We start from the raw sequence: 15,960 nt of genomic DNA on the forward strand, positions 1-15,960 counted from the left end.
TCAGATAGAGATCCGAGATTCACTTCACGGTTCTAGAAAAAGTTGCAAGATGTTTTAGGTACAAAGTTTTAATACTACTTTCCATCCGCAAACCGACGGTCAGTCTGAGTGAGTAATTCAAATTCTTGAAGATATGCTTCGATGTTGTATACTAGAATTTCAAGGTAGTTGGGAGAAGTATCTACCGTTGGTAGAATTTGCCTACAACAACAGTTTTCAGTCGAGTTTCAAAATGACGCCTTATGAGGCATTGTATGGACGTAAGTGCCAAATGCCTTTGTATTGGACCGAACTTAGAGTGAGTCAGATTCAGGAGCTGATTTGGTTACAGAAACTGAAGAGAAAGTGAAGGTAATTTGTGATTGTCTGAAAGCTACTTCGGATAGACAAAAATCCTGTGTGGATTTGAAACGGAAAGAGATCGAGTTTCAGGTCAGTGATAAAATATTCCTGAAAGTATCCCCATGGAAGAAAGTTCTCAGATTTGGTCGGAAGGGCAAGTTGAGTCTGCATTTTGTTAAACTACATGAGATTACCGAAAGGATAGGGCCGATAACATAATAGTTGGCTTTGTCATCTAAGTTGGAAAGAATTCATGATGTGTTCCATGTGTCTATGTTGCGCCGATACCAATCTGATCCTTCGCATGTGATTTCACCAACAGAAGTTGAGATTCAACTGGATATGACTAATGGCGAAGAATCGATTAAGATTTTGGTTTTAGAAGTCAAATAATTGAGAAACAAAGCATTTCCCTTGTGAAAGTACTATGGAAAAGACATGAGGTTGAAGAGGCTACATAGGAGACTAAGGAAAACATGAGAAACCAATACCCAAACTTTTTTACCGGTAAGATTTTCGGGGACGAAAATCCCTAAGGGAGAAGAGTTATAACATCCCAAATTAAGGTCTAGTTAGAATAATGGTTTTGAGACCACAAATCTGAAGTAAAAATAATTATTTTATAAATATTTTGAAGTCTATGGCATGTTTGCATGATTTTGTGAGAGTTTCATGAAGAAATTTTGTGAATAAATGTCTAATTTAACTTCTAGGACTAAATTGAAAAAGTTGCAAAATGTGAGTTCTAGAAATTTTAAGCATGAGATTGCCATGGATTATTAATTAGAGGTCCTTAAATAGCAATGTAACATCCCGATTTCGGGCCAGTCGGAACAGTGATTTCGGGACCACAAATCTGAGGTCATAAAAATTATTTTAATATTCTTTTGAGATCTACGGCATGATAAAATGATTGTGCAAAGTATGTATTGGTTGACCACTCATGATGTGATAGTAAATTGTGGAATAAAATTCATTGAACTAAAGTGTGAAAATGAGGATATTCTTCGAGTTGAATCAGGTGAACTGGATAGCTTGCCTCTAGTGATATCTTCTATGATAGCTGAAAGATATATGAGAAAAAGGGTATGAGTCTTATCTCGCATTTGTGTTGAATACCTAAGTATCAGAAGTAAAGATTTATTTAGTGCCTGTAGTATGTGAGTTTTTGGATATGTTTCAGGAAGAGTTGCTCGGATTGCCTCCAACTAGGGAAGTCAAATTTGGTATTGATTTGGTCCCTGGTTCTGCGCCTATATCGATTACCCCATATAGGATGGCTCTACGAAATTGAAGGAGTTGAAGGTTCAATTATAAGAATTCACGGATAAAGGTTTCGCGAGACCTAGTTACTCTCTGTGGGGTGTTCCAGTGCTTTTTGTGAAAAAGAAAGACGGTTCAATGAAACTTTGTATAGATTACCGGCAGCTTAACAAGGTAACAGTAAAGAACAAGTATCCCTAACCAAGGATTTATGATTTATTTGATCAATTAAAGGAAGCCACGGTGTTTTCTAAGATAGACCTGAGGTCTGATTACTACTAGTTGAGAGTTAAGGAGCAAGATGTGTCGAAAACTACATTTCGAATAAGGTATGGCCATTATGGGTTCCTTGTCATGCCATTTGGCTTAACAAATTCTCCTATAGTGTTTATGGATTTAATGAACCATATTTTCTGTGTAACACCCCCTAACCCCCAAACCGTCACTGAAAGAGGGTTATGGAGTATTACCGGAGTTTACAGAATAATTACACACAATTCCATTATTTTCTTATGTTCATGTTAAAGTTGTCTTCTTGAGCAGCAGTCACTAAAATATTTATAACTAGAGCTACGAAACTCAAAATTAAGTTTAGTTAATTTTCCTTAAAACTAGACTCATATACCTTTCTACCATAAAATTTTTAGAATTTTTGATTTAGCCAATTAGTACAGTTTATTCCTCAAATTACCCCTGGTCTGCTGTTTGACAACTTTGACCTTTCTTTACTAAAATTTAATTATCTCATAGCATAGGACTCAGATGATGTTCCCGTTTATTTCTCTTGAAAATAGACTCATTAAGGATTCTAAAAATATAAATTATAACCCATAATTATTTGTATACAATGTTTATTAGTTTTACCAATTCAGAATAGGGAATTCCAAAATCAATCTGACATTGTCTCACAAAAATTCAAATTCATACCAAATTAGTCAAATCCTATTTTATACCATAACCAAACCTAACTTTATTTATTTCATCCTTACATTTAAAATTTCAAAATGACACACACATAAGACATCCTAGGTACATGCCATTACCCATAATTAACACACTTTACCTCATTGAATTCGGGATTGGCCTGAGATGCTGATTCAACATTCTATCTTTACTTAACCTGCGCACGGAAACAAACCGTACGCTGAGTATGGTATACTCAGTGGTATTTCTATAATCTGAACACTTGATAATATAACAATTAAACTTAAAATCACAATAAAAAATATAACTATTCATTTATTTATTTTATAGATAAGTTTCATTTACTTACCATAAAAATTCTATACAATCCATATAACAAACACAACAACATATTTGCTCAATTCTTTTCATTTGCTTACCATATAAATTCTTTACAATATATTCACAATTCATTTGTATTCACACTTTACTTCTTAACAATATACTATTTTAATTCATTCTAACATCAATCATCATCCATTTAAACTTCACTCATTTCATGAACCTTTTGGTTTATGTTTTCAATCTCATGTCTCAATTTCAATTCTCAATTCAATTTCTCATTTCATTCCAATAGCTCAATCAATCAAATTCACTCGATTTATCTTTTCACTTATTTACCCTTATTAACAAGACTCGAACTCTGATAGATACGTGGATTCCTCCCAAACACACCAGAATATCCAACCCAAACACACCCGGAATATTATAAATCATCCATAACACACCCGTATATCATATCCTCCCAAACACACCAATAAGGCATTAAATGCCTCTTCGGATAAACCGAAGTATCTAATAACAAAAACATCTTCTTGGCCGAACTACAAATCTCCTCATCACATCACAAATCCAATGGCATGCCATTTGTATCCAATCTGGTCCGATACTGTTAATAGGGTATTTGATTCACTTTCTCAATTTAATAAATCTTTCATCAATATACCATTCTAATAATCACATATATTCACACATTTTCATAATTTCATATATTTTCATTCAATTCAACAAATATATTTCAATTATTCACATTAATTCATAATTCAATACAACTCAATTCACTTTTCAATATCAAATATTCAATTATCACAAATCTCATATATTCATATCAATTCCCTCATATTCCAATCAATATAATTTTTCGATATAACATTCATTCAATATTCAAATTTTACATAAATCATATATATAATATATATTTCAATCAATATAAATTCAATCAAAATGATTTCAATCAATATAAATTTGATATATTCATCACATACCAAAATCAATCCATTTCAATTGTAAAACATCATAATTCTAACACTAACAATTGTCATATGTATATAAATATAACAAATAATGACTAAGTTCGGATTATAGAAATACAAACCGTATTTTCTCAAGCTAACTCCTGTTGTCTTTGCCATTTTTCCTTACTTAGCCGAGATTTCCCGAGACAACATTAGCTATGGGAATTAAAACAATTCATATTCGTTAATTCACTACTAATTTATATCTAATTAATACAAATTTTGATTCAATTTCTACTTTAATTTCAATTTAATCTTAACTAAATTCACTTACTTTTTCTATCTCAATTCATACTTCATTTCTATTCAAATTTTGTCCAAACTCATACTTAACTATTAAATTTTCAGCATATTTTCCTAATTTCGAAAATTTCATCAATTTAATCCCTTCAACATAAAACTTATGAATTACTTTACAATTCAATCCTTATTTCATTTCTAACTTGAATTCCTATCAATCTAACCCCTAATTCATTTTTTTATTCAACATGAACAATATTTAGAAATCTAATAACTTTCAAAATATTAATTTAATTTCATCAAAACTTTGTTCTAAAGCTTTTAAAACATCAAAATTAAGTAAAAAGGGCTAAATTAACTTACCTATTAAACTTCTAAACCTTCAAACCCTAATTCTCCCTTTTTCTTTTCTTTCTCCTTTCTTTCTTTCCTTCCCTTGCTTTTCGTTTGCCTATTCTGTTTCTTTTCTTTGTTTCCTTTCTCTTTTTCTTTATTTATTTACTATATATATAAAATATAATAATAATAATAAAATATCTATATTAAAAATCTATTTAATAACAAATATTTATTTAACACTTGTATGCATTTTTATTATTACACATGTCACAAATTTTATTATACCTTTTTCATAATTTAATATATTTATTACACAAAAATCTCATAATATAATTATTTAATTAATAAATATCTTATTTAATATTAAATACTAATATTACAATTGTACACACTTATATTTTCACATTTGTACCAATAAATTCATTACAATTGTCATTATTTAATTTATTTATCAAACAAAAATCTCATTATTTAATTATTTAATTAATAAATATCTTTTATTCTAAAATTAAGTAAATATACAATTATATTCCAAGTGTTCAAATACATATATTACACTTGTACAATTTTATCATCACACATTTGTCTTTATTTCAATTTATTTCATAATATAATAACTTAATATCAATTAAATAATAATAACCATAATAATAAATTAATTAATTAATATAAGAAAATCCTGGACTCTTCTATCTTTTGCAGCCTAAATTCATACATTAGGCATAATTGCCTATTTGGTCCCTTTTTATTTTCTTTTAATCTACAATTCAACTTTCATCCTTTATTCAATTTAGTCATTTTTCCTAATTACTCTTAATTAAGCTAAATTCACTTAATTAAAACTCTAATTAACCACTCGATTAACTTCATAAATTTTTTTAATAAATATTTTCTAATCCATTTTTCAGAAACAGTGACCCGAAAATACACCTTTCTAATAACCTTAAAGTTTGGGTCGTTACATTCTGACCATACTTGGGTAAATTTGTTGTGGTTTTTATTGATGATATATTAATTTATTCTCACAATGAGAATGAACATGTGGAGCATTTGAGAACTGTTTTGTGGACTTTGAGAGATAAGCAGTTGTATGCCAAGTTTAGTAAAAGTGAATTCTGAGAGGTCAGATTCTTGGGACACATTGTGTCGGGTGATAGGATTAGAGTTGACCCGAGTAAGATTTCAGCTATTGTTGAGTGGAAACCGCTGATGAATGTATCGGAGATTAGAAGCTTTTTAGGCTTAGCCAGATATTACAAATGATTTGTTAAAGGATTCTCCATGATTACTACTCCGGTGACGAGGTTGCTACAGAAAGATATCAAGTTTGAATGGACAGAGAAGTGCCAACAGAGTTTTGAGAAACTAAAAGCACTATTGATTGAAGCACCAGACTTAGTGCAAACGGAACCAGGAAATGAATTCGTAGTGTATATGATACATCCTTGACTGGATTGGGATATATGCTTATGCAAGAAGGCAAGGTAATAGCATATGCCTCGAGACAATTGAAGCCACATGAGAAAAACTATCCAACACATGATTTAGAACTGACCACCATCGTATTTGCATTGAAGATTTGGAGACACCACTTGTATGGCGAGAAATGCCGGATATTCACCGACCATAAAAGCCTAAAGTACTTAATGACTCAAAAGGATTTGGACCTATGGCAACGAAGGTGGCTAGAGTTGATAAAACATTACGAGTTGGTAAATGACTATCACCAGGGAAAAGCAAACGTGGTCGCAGATGCATTGAGTAGGAAGTCATTGTTTGCCTTGAGAGCTATGAATACTCAGTTTTCTTTAACCAAGGATGGTTCGATTCTAGCAGAATTGAGAGCTAAACTAATGTTTCTTCAAGAGATTTGTGAAGCTCAGAAAGGTGATAAAGATTTGCAAGCCAAGATGGCTCAGTGTGAGACAGTTAACGAATCAGATTTTTGGATTAGTACTGTCGGTTGTTTGATGTTTCGGGATAGGATCTGTGTACCTAAAACTGATGAGCTTATTTAGAAAACTTTGCAAAAGGCACATAGTGGTTGTTTGTCTATCCATCTGTGTAGTGTGAAGATGTACAATAACTTGAAGAAAATGTATTGGTGGTCGGGGATGAAAAGAGACATTTCAAAATTTGTTTCTAAATGCTTAATTTCCCAGCAAGTAAAAGTCGAACACTGAGTATCTTCGAGTTTACTTCAGCCTGTCATGGTTCCTGAATGTAAGTGGGACCATATTACTATGGATTTTTTGTCTGAGTTACCTTTAACACCGAGGAAAAAGATGCCGTATGGGTTGTGGTTGATAAGTCAACAAAGTCAGTTCATTTTATATCGGTGCGTACGGACTATTCACTTGAGAAGTTGGCCGATTTGTACGTGTTTGAAATTGTGAGACTTTACGGAATGCCCTTGTTGATTATTTCGTATAGAGATCCGAGATTTGCCTCGCGGTTTTGGAAAAAGTTACAAGAAGCTTTGGGGACAAAGTTGAATTTTTGCACGACTTTTCATCCACAAACCAACGGTCAGTTAGAGAAAGAAATTCAGATTCTTGAAGACATGTTGCAGTGTTGTGTCCTTGAATTCCAAGGCAGTTGGGAAAGGTATTTATCTCTGGTAGAGTTTGCCTACAACAATAGCTATCAGTCGAGTTTGAAAATGGTGCCTTATAAGGCTTTGTATGGGCGAAAGTGCCGAACGCCCTTGTATTGGACCAAACTCAGAGAAAATCAAATTCACGGGGTTGGCTTAGTCAAAGAGACTGAAGAGAAAGTAAAGGTAATTCGTGACTATTTGAAGGCCACTCTGGATAGACAGAAATCATACGCGGATTTGGAATAAAAAGAAATTGAGTTTCAAGTTGGTGATAAGGTGTTTTTGAAAGTATCCCCGTGGAAGAAAGTCCTCAAATTCGGTAAGAAAGGAAAATTAAGTCGATGGTTTATTGGACCTGTAGCTTATCGACTAGCCTTGCCATCTGAGTTAGAGAAGATCCACAATGTCTTCCATTTTTTGATGTTGCGTCATTGCCGTTCCGATCCTTCACATGTTCTTTCACCAACAGAGGTTGAGATTCAATCAGCATGATTTATGGCAAAGAGCCGGTTAAGATATTGGCATGAGAGGTCAAGCAATTGAAAAATAAAAGTATAGCACTTGTGAAAGAACTGTAGCATAGACATGGGGTTGAAGAGGCCGCATGGGAGCCCGAGGAGACTATGAAAGATCAATACCTAAACCTTTTTAACGGTAAGATTTTTGGGTACGAAAATACCTAAGAGGGGAGAATTGTAATAGTCTGATTTTGGGCCTAGTCAGAATAGTGGTTTTAGAACCGCAAATCCGAGGTCAGAGAAATTTTTCTATATTATTTTATGTGTTATAGCATGATTATATGAGTGTTTGAAATTTTTGGTGAACTAATTTCAGTGATTGCATGCTTAATTTTGAAAAAGGACTAAATCGCATAAAGTGTGAAAGTTTTGTTCTACTAGCTAAAGTTGTCAAATAGCTATGGAACATTAAAGTAGAGGTCCTTATTGAGTAAATAGACCAATAAAATATTAGTGGTTGGATATGGAGCCTTAATTCAAGGGATGGTCAAATGTTAGGTGACTTATTTGATAATAAAATAATAAACCTAAAGGACTAGCTGTCATCTTTTTCATTCCTTCTCTTCACCACCAAAAATTACAGCAAAAAGGGGGTTTTTGAAGCTTGTAAATTTCAGCCACTTGGTTCCTTTACAAGTAAGTGATTTTGGTGGTCTTTCTTGATGCTTTTTTGTATTTTTGGGACCCTTGTAGTATAAGCTAACTAATGGGAGGACCAAGTGTTGCCATTTGAGTACTCATGTTGTTTGCTGGATTTTTATGGAAGAAAAATGAATTATAGTTGTTAAATAAACAACTTTTGTGAAAAGGCTTTTATGAAAAACCCCAAAAAGGGATCATTTTGTAAAAGTTATAAAATGGGTGGTAAATGTGTGAAATAATTGAAACTGTGAGTTGCTATAAGAGTAATAAAGGTTCGTCTAGGCTTGTTAAAGGTGGAAATTTGATTAAAATCATTTTACGAGACTAGGGGCAAAATTGTAATTATGTAAAAGTCTAGGGGCAAAATGGTAATTTTTCCCATGTATGAATTATAGATTTTCTTGATTAATGTAGTGATTAAATAAGTGAATTTGTAATTATAGATCAAGAAATACAGAATCCAGACCTAGACCGGGGGAAATAAAGCTTTTGGACTAAATCAAATTAGTTGCCCATATTTTGTTTGCTGAGGTAAGTTGCACGTAAATTTCACCATTCTATTGTTATTATGTATTGAATAATTGTTATTGCATGGAATGTGTGATTTTTGTTACGAATATGCATGGCGAGACTTGATATAGTAAAACTCCCAGTTCAACCGTAGGAATAGATCAGATATCCATGCCATGATACTAGGGTAATATGTGAGCCAGTGTAAGACCATGTTTGGAACATGGCATCGGCATCGTAATGAGAGCTAGTGTAAGACTATGTTTGGAACATGGCACGGGCATCGTAATGAGAGCTAGTGTAAGACCATATCTGGGACATGGCATCGACACCGATATTTGAGAGCCAGTGGAAGACCATGTCTGGGACATGGCATCGACACCAATATATGAGAGCCATTGTAAGACCATGTATGGGACATGGCATCGACACCGATATATGAAAGCCAGTCTAAGACCATAATTGGGACATGGCATCGGCGTCTTACCCTTTTGTATGAGGGTTATCAGGTATCCTTTAGTATTCCAACTAGTTCAACGGGTGATTTAAAGATTATGTCGCGATTGAGAAAATTTATGATTATGTTGCAAGTAGTACATGTACCTACTGGAAACACGAAAATTTCCGCATTTTTATATACCCTTTTTAGCTTAAAATCATACCGTTTTGATTAAATTTTTGTCGAAAATAATTAATTTTTATAAGATAAATAAATTATACTTAAAATATGAACATGAGGAATTTTAGTTAATTTTATAATTAATTTTGAGTAATTTTGGTTATTTTCGATAGAATTACACAAAGGGAGAAAAATGGCTCGGCAGACACTGCTTGAAGCATAAAACCGAGAAGCAATTTAAAGTATCAAGGAAAATTAATTTCCAGCCAAAGACGGTGCAATTATGTATATTAATTCATAATATAATTAATTTTAATTTATACCCAATTTAATTTGGGCTAAATAAATTAATATTAATTAATTATGGAAAAAGTGGTCCAATTGAATCGAACCGACTGAAATGAACCGACCAAAGATTGGGCAGCCCAAAACCGGCTATATGCTGACCGAAATCAACTTATTAGCTGATTAATTAAGCTTGCAAAGAAGCCTTTGAAGTCTTGTTAAAGTTGCATTCAAACCCCTTCACAATTGGTGGATTTTTGGATTTGCCCCAAGCCATTTTTAGCAAAGTTGAAAGCATCAACTTTGCCACATAGCTGGACGGCCAAGGGGTTGCTCTTTGGCTGCTATTTTTAGAAAATTTCAGCTGCCACACTCAGCTATAAAAGCCCCCCTTGGCTGATCATTCAAAGCATCTCATTTATTCCTCATTCATTTCACAACACTTCTCTCCTCTCTTATTCTTTTTCTCTCATTTTTCCATTTCAATTCCCTCGCTCTTGTGCTGATTTCTTCCCTTGGAAAAGGGGTGTTCTTCAACCATTTTGGAGCAGCAATTGAGTGTTCATCAAAGGCTTGATTAGTGGGGACAACAAGAAGGAAGAACGGAGCAACCAAGTCAAGCCTCGGAAAATCACTGGATTTGATTCTTGTTCCCTGTCTCTTTGATTTTTGTTGTTGTTATGATGAACATATCTATGAGTATTCATGTTGTTGGAATGGTTAATTTAATCAGCTTAGCTTGAATTTAATTTGTGTTGGGTTGATTACATTTCTTCTTCTTAAATTGTTAAAATTGTGTTTATGTTATTATAGGCCTCAGTAAAATGCTTGATTAGGTAAAATCATGCCTAAGTGATTATTGCGTTACGACTGTGAGGTAAATAATGAATTAATTATTTAAATGGATTGAAATTGTAATTAATTGACAGAGTACTTGATCAGTGCATGTTTATTCTTTTAAGGTAGCTAAGGGTTAAATTAGCAATGTATCTGACGATATTATTGCCTTGCATAACTTGCAAGATTATTGTGATTAAACTGTTTCAAGGTAGGGATACCTTGTTACCTCACATAGTCTTTTATATGCTTGTTAGATTTAATTAATCATTTGAATTGACATAGGGATATGCAAGAGATTAGTTCAGTTTAATGAGTATGTATGTGCAATAACATGTTTGCTTACTAGAATCTGTTTAGTCGGTTGAATTGACATAGGGATATGTCAAGTGATGAATGGATTTTGGTATGTAAGTCTGTTCATAAGTTAGCAAATTACCGGGTTGCCATGATTTTATTCATAACAATATAAACATAATTTTAATAATTCTAAGATGAGAAGTGTAATTAATCCAACACAATTGTATCATTTTGATCAAATCTTATTTAGAAATCGTGTATTAGAACTTTCTTTTACTTCATTTTTATTTATTTATTTTAACTTTCTTAAGTTTTTAATCACCCTTTTTAAACAAAATATTTTTATTCACCAAAGTGTTTTAAATTGCATTCATAAATAATCCTTTTCACAGTCCCTGTGGGTACAATAACTCGACATTTACTTGTCACTTTATTAGTGTTGCGATTGTGTACACTTGTACAATTTTGTCGTTCCAAGTTTTCGGCGCCATTGCCGGGGACTATTTTAAAAAGTCATTATTTGTGAATTTTTTAGTTATACATTTTGGTTTATTTTTCTTGTTTAATTTTTAATTTATTAATTTTTCTGTGATTATTTCATGTGTTTATGAGTATTGACCGATTTATTGACCTACACCTTGTAAACCCTAAGATAAGAACTTTTTGACAGCGAAGAAGACAAGCAAATCAGAGGAGGACCGAAGAGATGAACTTCGAAAATCCAATCTAAGGAAACGAAGCAAACCTTGCTCAAAATCCTATCCTTATTGCTGATGATAGGGATAGAGCTTTACGACAGTATGTCGTGCCAGTATTTAATGATCTTAATCTGGGTATTAGGAGACCCGAAATTAAGGTACAACAGTTCGAGCTGAAGCCAGTCATGTTTCAGATGCTTTAGACAGTAGGCCAATTCAGTGGAATGCCTACCGAAGATCCTCACCTACACTTAAGACTACTTATGGAGGTGAGCGATTCTTTTAAGTTAGCCGAAGTACCCGAAGATGCATTACGATTAAAGCTGTTCCATATTCGCTGAGGGACAGTGCTCGAGCCTGGTTGAACTCATTGCCATCGAACTCAATTTTCACATGGCAAAAGTTAGCAGAAAGATTCCTTTTGAAGTATTTCCCACCTAGCAAGAATGCTAAGTTGAGGAACGAGATCACTGCCTTCCAACAAATGGATTATGAGTCCTTGTATGAAGCATGGGAAAGGTATAAAAAGTTATTACGAAATTGCCCTCATCATGGAATCCCACATTGCATCCAACTTGAGACATTTTATAATGGTCTCAATGCTCACACGAGGATGGTAGTGGACGCTTTTGCTAATGGTGCTCTCCTTTCTAAGTCTTATAATGAGGCTTATGAAATTATCGAGAGGATTGCCAGCAACAATTACCAATGGTCAACCAACCGAGCAGTGTCAGGAAGACGAGTTGCTGGAATACATGAAGTAGACGCTCTTACTTCACTCGCGTCTCAGGTATCATCAATATCCTCAATGCTTAAAAATCTTACTACTAATGGGTCTAACAGTTTTGCAGCACAACCACCAAATCAAATTGAAAATACAGCTTGTGTTTATTTGTTCGAAGAATGTCCATCAAATCCAGAATCCATGTACTACGTAGGTAACCAGAACCAAAACTGAGGAAGGCAAGGACTGCAATCCAATTTTTATAACCCATCATGGTAAAACCACCCGAATTTTTCCTGGAGTAACCAAGGAGCTGGAACCAGTAATACTTACGCCCAACCTAGATCGACCTAGCCACCAAGCTTTCCCCAACAAGTTTAGAAACCAACCTAAGCTAAACCATCCAATGGCTTAGAAAATTTATTAAAGGCTTACATGGCCAAGAATGATGCCTTAATCCAAAGCCAAGTAGTTACATTGAAAAACCTAGAAAACCAAATGGGCCAGCTTACAACTGGACTCAGGAATCGACCACAAGGTGCTTTTCCTAGTGATATGGAAAATTTGAGGAATCCGGGGAAGGAGCATTGCAAAGCATTAACATTGAGGAGTGGAAAGACAGTAGAGCCCAACACCATTGAAGCTGAAAAGGAGCAAGCTGATGCTCAAGAATCAGAGGAAGTTCAACTAAACATTGAAATTCTAGTTTCACGAGAACCAGAATATGCAAAACCCAACAAGGTAATTTCAGAACCACCTAATTTTGATCAACCAACAACCCCGTCAGATGTAGAATTGCCACAGAATATGAATCATCTAGTTCCAGTAAAGAAACCACCACCACCCTACCCTCAAAGACTTCAAAAGCAGAAGCAAGAGATTCAATTCAAAAAGTTCCTAGACGTACTCAAGCAACTTCATATCAACATCCCGTTGGTCGAAGCACTTGAGCAAATGTCGAACTACGTCAAATTCATGAAGGATATCCTATCCAAAAAATGAAGACTCGAAGAATTTGAGATGGTAGCTCTGACGAAGGAATGCAGTGCAGATATTCAAGATAAACTACCCCAAAAATTGAAGGATCCTGGATGTTTTACCATAACTTGCAACATTGGAGCAATATATTGTGGTAAAGCACTATGTGACTTGGGTGCGAATATCAACTTGATGCCTATATCAATATTTAGAAATTTGGGGATAGGTGAAGTTAGACCTACTACGGTTACACTTCAATTAGCAGATCGATCCTTAGCACATCCAGAAGGAAAAATTGATGACATATTGGTACGTGTAGATAAATTTATCTTCCCTACTAATTTTGTTATTCTAGACTTTGAAGCAGACAAAGAAGTCCCAATTATCTTAGGAAGATCGTTCTTAGCAACCGGAATGACCCTTATTGATGTACAGAAGGGCGAGCTATGTGATTTCCTGACACAATTGATGATTGTTCTACAGTGTCTGATTTAGAGGATTAATTGTGGAGAAGGAGCTCAACTATGTGGAGGATCTATTGGAACAAATTTTGACATCAGATCCTCCAAATGATGAAAAGGAGGATAAGTACTTAGCTTTGTTAGAAGCTAATCAAAGGGGATTTATTCTGCAATCCTACTTTGAATCTTTGGAGTTAGAGGAAAGGGATTATGCCCAACCAAAAGCATCAATCGAGGAGCCACGTAAATTAGAACTCAAGGTACTACCTTCACATCTAAAATATGTTTATTTAGGTAACTCTTCTACTCTGCTTGTGATTGTTTCAACAGAATTAACTACTGAGCAATAAGAGAAACTCATCTTGGTGTTGAGGGCTATCGAATGGACCATTGTTGATATCTGTGGTATTAGCCCATCTATATGCATGCACAAGATCATACTAGAAGATGGTGAGAAAGGGACGATCGATGGACAACGAAGACTGAACCCCATCATAAAGGACATAGTAAAGAAAGAAATCATTAAGTGGTTAGATACAAGTATAATTTACCCCATCTCAGATAGTTTATGGGTAAGTCCGGTCCAGGGCATGCCAAAGAACGGAGGTATCACGGTCATTGAAAATGAGAATAACGAGTTGATACCAACTAGAATGATTACGGGATGGAGAATTTGCATCGATTACCGGAAGCTGAACAAGGCGACTAGGAAAGATCACTTTCCTTTGTCACTTTTGGACCAGTTGCTGGATAGACTCGTAGGGTGAGACTACTACTATTTTCTCGATGGATACTCGGGGTATAATCAGATTACAGTAGCACCGGAAGATCAGCATAAGACAACATTCACCTGCCCGTACGGCACATTTGCATTTAGACGCATGCCATTTGGTTTATGTAATGCACCTGCTACATTTCAAAGATGTATGATGTCTATTTTTACTAACATGGTTGAGAACTATTTGGAAGTTTTTATGGATGATTTTCAGTATTTGGAGATATGTATGATGATTTCCTAGCCAATCTAGCCAAGGTACAAAGGCGATGCGAAGAAACAAACCCAGTACTCAATAGGGAAAAGTGTCATTTCATGGTACAAGAAGGGATTGTTCTAGGGCATCGGATAACGAGACATGGAATTGAAGTAGATAAAGCAAAGGTAGATGTTATTGAGAAACTCCCACCTCTAACATCTTTAAAAGGTGTTAGGAGCTTTTTTGGCCATGCCAGTTTCTATCGAAGATTTATTAAGGACTTCTCTAAAATTGCTAAACCCTTATGCAAATTATTGGAGAAGGACTTGACGTTCAAGTTTGTTGAGGAATGCTTAAAGGCTTTCAAATATTTGAAGATTCGATTAGTTATGACACCCATAATAGTCACACTAGACTGGGATCTGCCATTCAAATTGATGTGTGATGCGAGTGACTTCTCAATACGAGCCATTATGGGCCAGCAAAGGAACAAAGTTTTTCATCCCATCTACTATGCAAGTCAAACTCTGACAGGAGCTCAACTGAATTATATGGTAACAGAAAAAGAGTTACTTGCTATTGTATTTTCTTTTGACAAGTTTTGATCTTATCTTGTAGGTACTAAAGTGAATGTCTATACGGACCACTCGGTAATTACGTACTTACTTTCTAAGAAAGATGCTAAGCCGAGGTTGATCTGATGGGTACTTCTACTTCAAGATTTTGATTTAGAAATTCAAGATCGAAAGGGAGTGGAAAATCAAGTAGCAGATCACTTGTCCAAATTGGAGCCGCAAGAAGGGAACTCTCCTCTTTTACCAATTTGAGAAACGTTTCCGAATGAACACATACTAAAGGTAAATCATGTCCATAATACCCCTTGGTTTGCTAATATTGCTAACTATTTAGCTTGTGGTTTGATGTTGATTGATAAGATGTATCATCAAAGGAAAAAGTTTCTTCACGATGTGAAGTACTATTTCTGGGAAGAACCATACTTGTTCAAGAAGTGTGAAGATCAAATGATCAGGAGATGTGTGGCAGAAGATGAAGTACAAAAGATTCTATACCATTGTCACTCAACTCTAAGTGAGAGACACTTCAGAGGTACTCGTACTGCAGCCAAAGTATTGCAAGCCGGACTCTTTTGGCCAACACTATTCAAGGGTGCATACGCTTACGTAAGGAGTTGTGATCGATGTCAAAGGATCGAAAATGTCACCAGTAGAAATGAGATGCCTCGAGCAAACATCATTGAGGTATAATTATTCGATGTTTGGGGCATTGACTTCTTCAGTCCTTTCCCTCCATCTTTTAGTCACAACATCTTGGTAGCTGTAGACTACGTGTCTTAGTGGGTCGAGGCTGAAGCT

The 15,960-nt window shown here is 34.7% G+C and overlaps 1 non-coding gene across 1 annotated transcript; it reads right to left on the reverse strand.

Annotated features, from left to right (window-relative positions):
* Nucleotides 1-11,901: 11,901 nt before the first annotated feature.
* On the reverse strand, nucleotides 11,902-12,008 carry LOC121225636 (small nucleolar RNA R71). The gene has a single exon (XR_005923495.1). It is a non-coding gene; the product is annotated as a small nucleolar RNA R71 (small nucleolar RNA).
* Nucleotides 12,009-15,960: the final 3,952 nt, after the last annotated feature.

The sequence above is a fragment of the Gossypium hirsutum genome, chromosome A03 (assembly GCF_007990345.1).
Source record: "Gossypium hirsutum isolate 1008001.06 chromosome A03, Gossypium_hirsutum_v2.1, whole genome shotgun sequence".
NCBI lineage: Eukaryota > Viridiplantae > Streptophyta > Magnoliopsida > Malvales > Malvaceae > Gossypium > Gossypium hirsutum.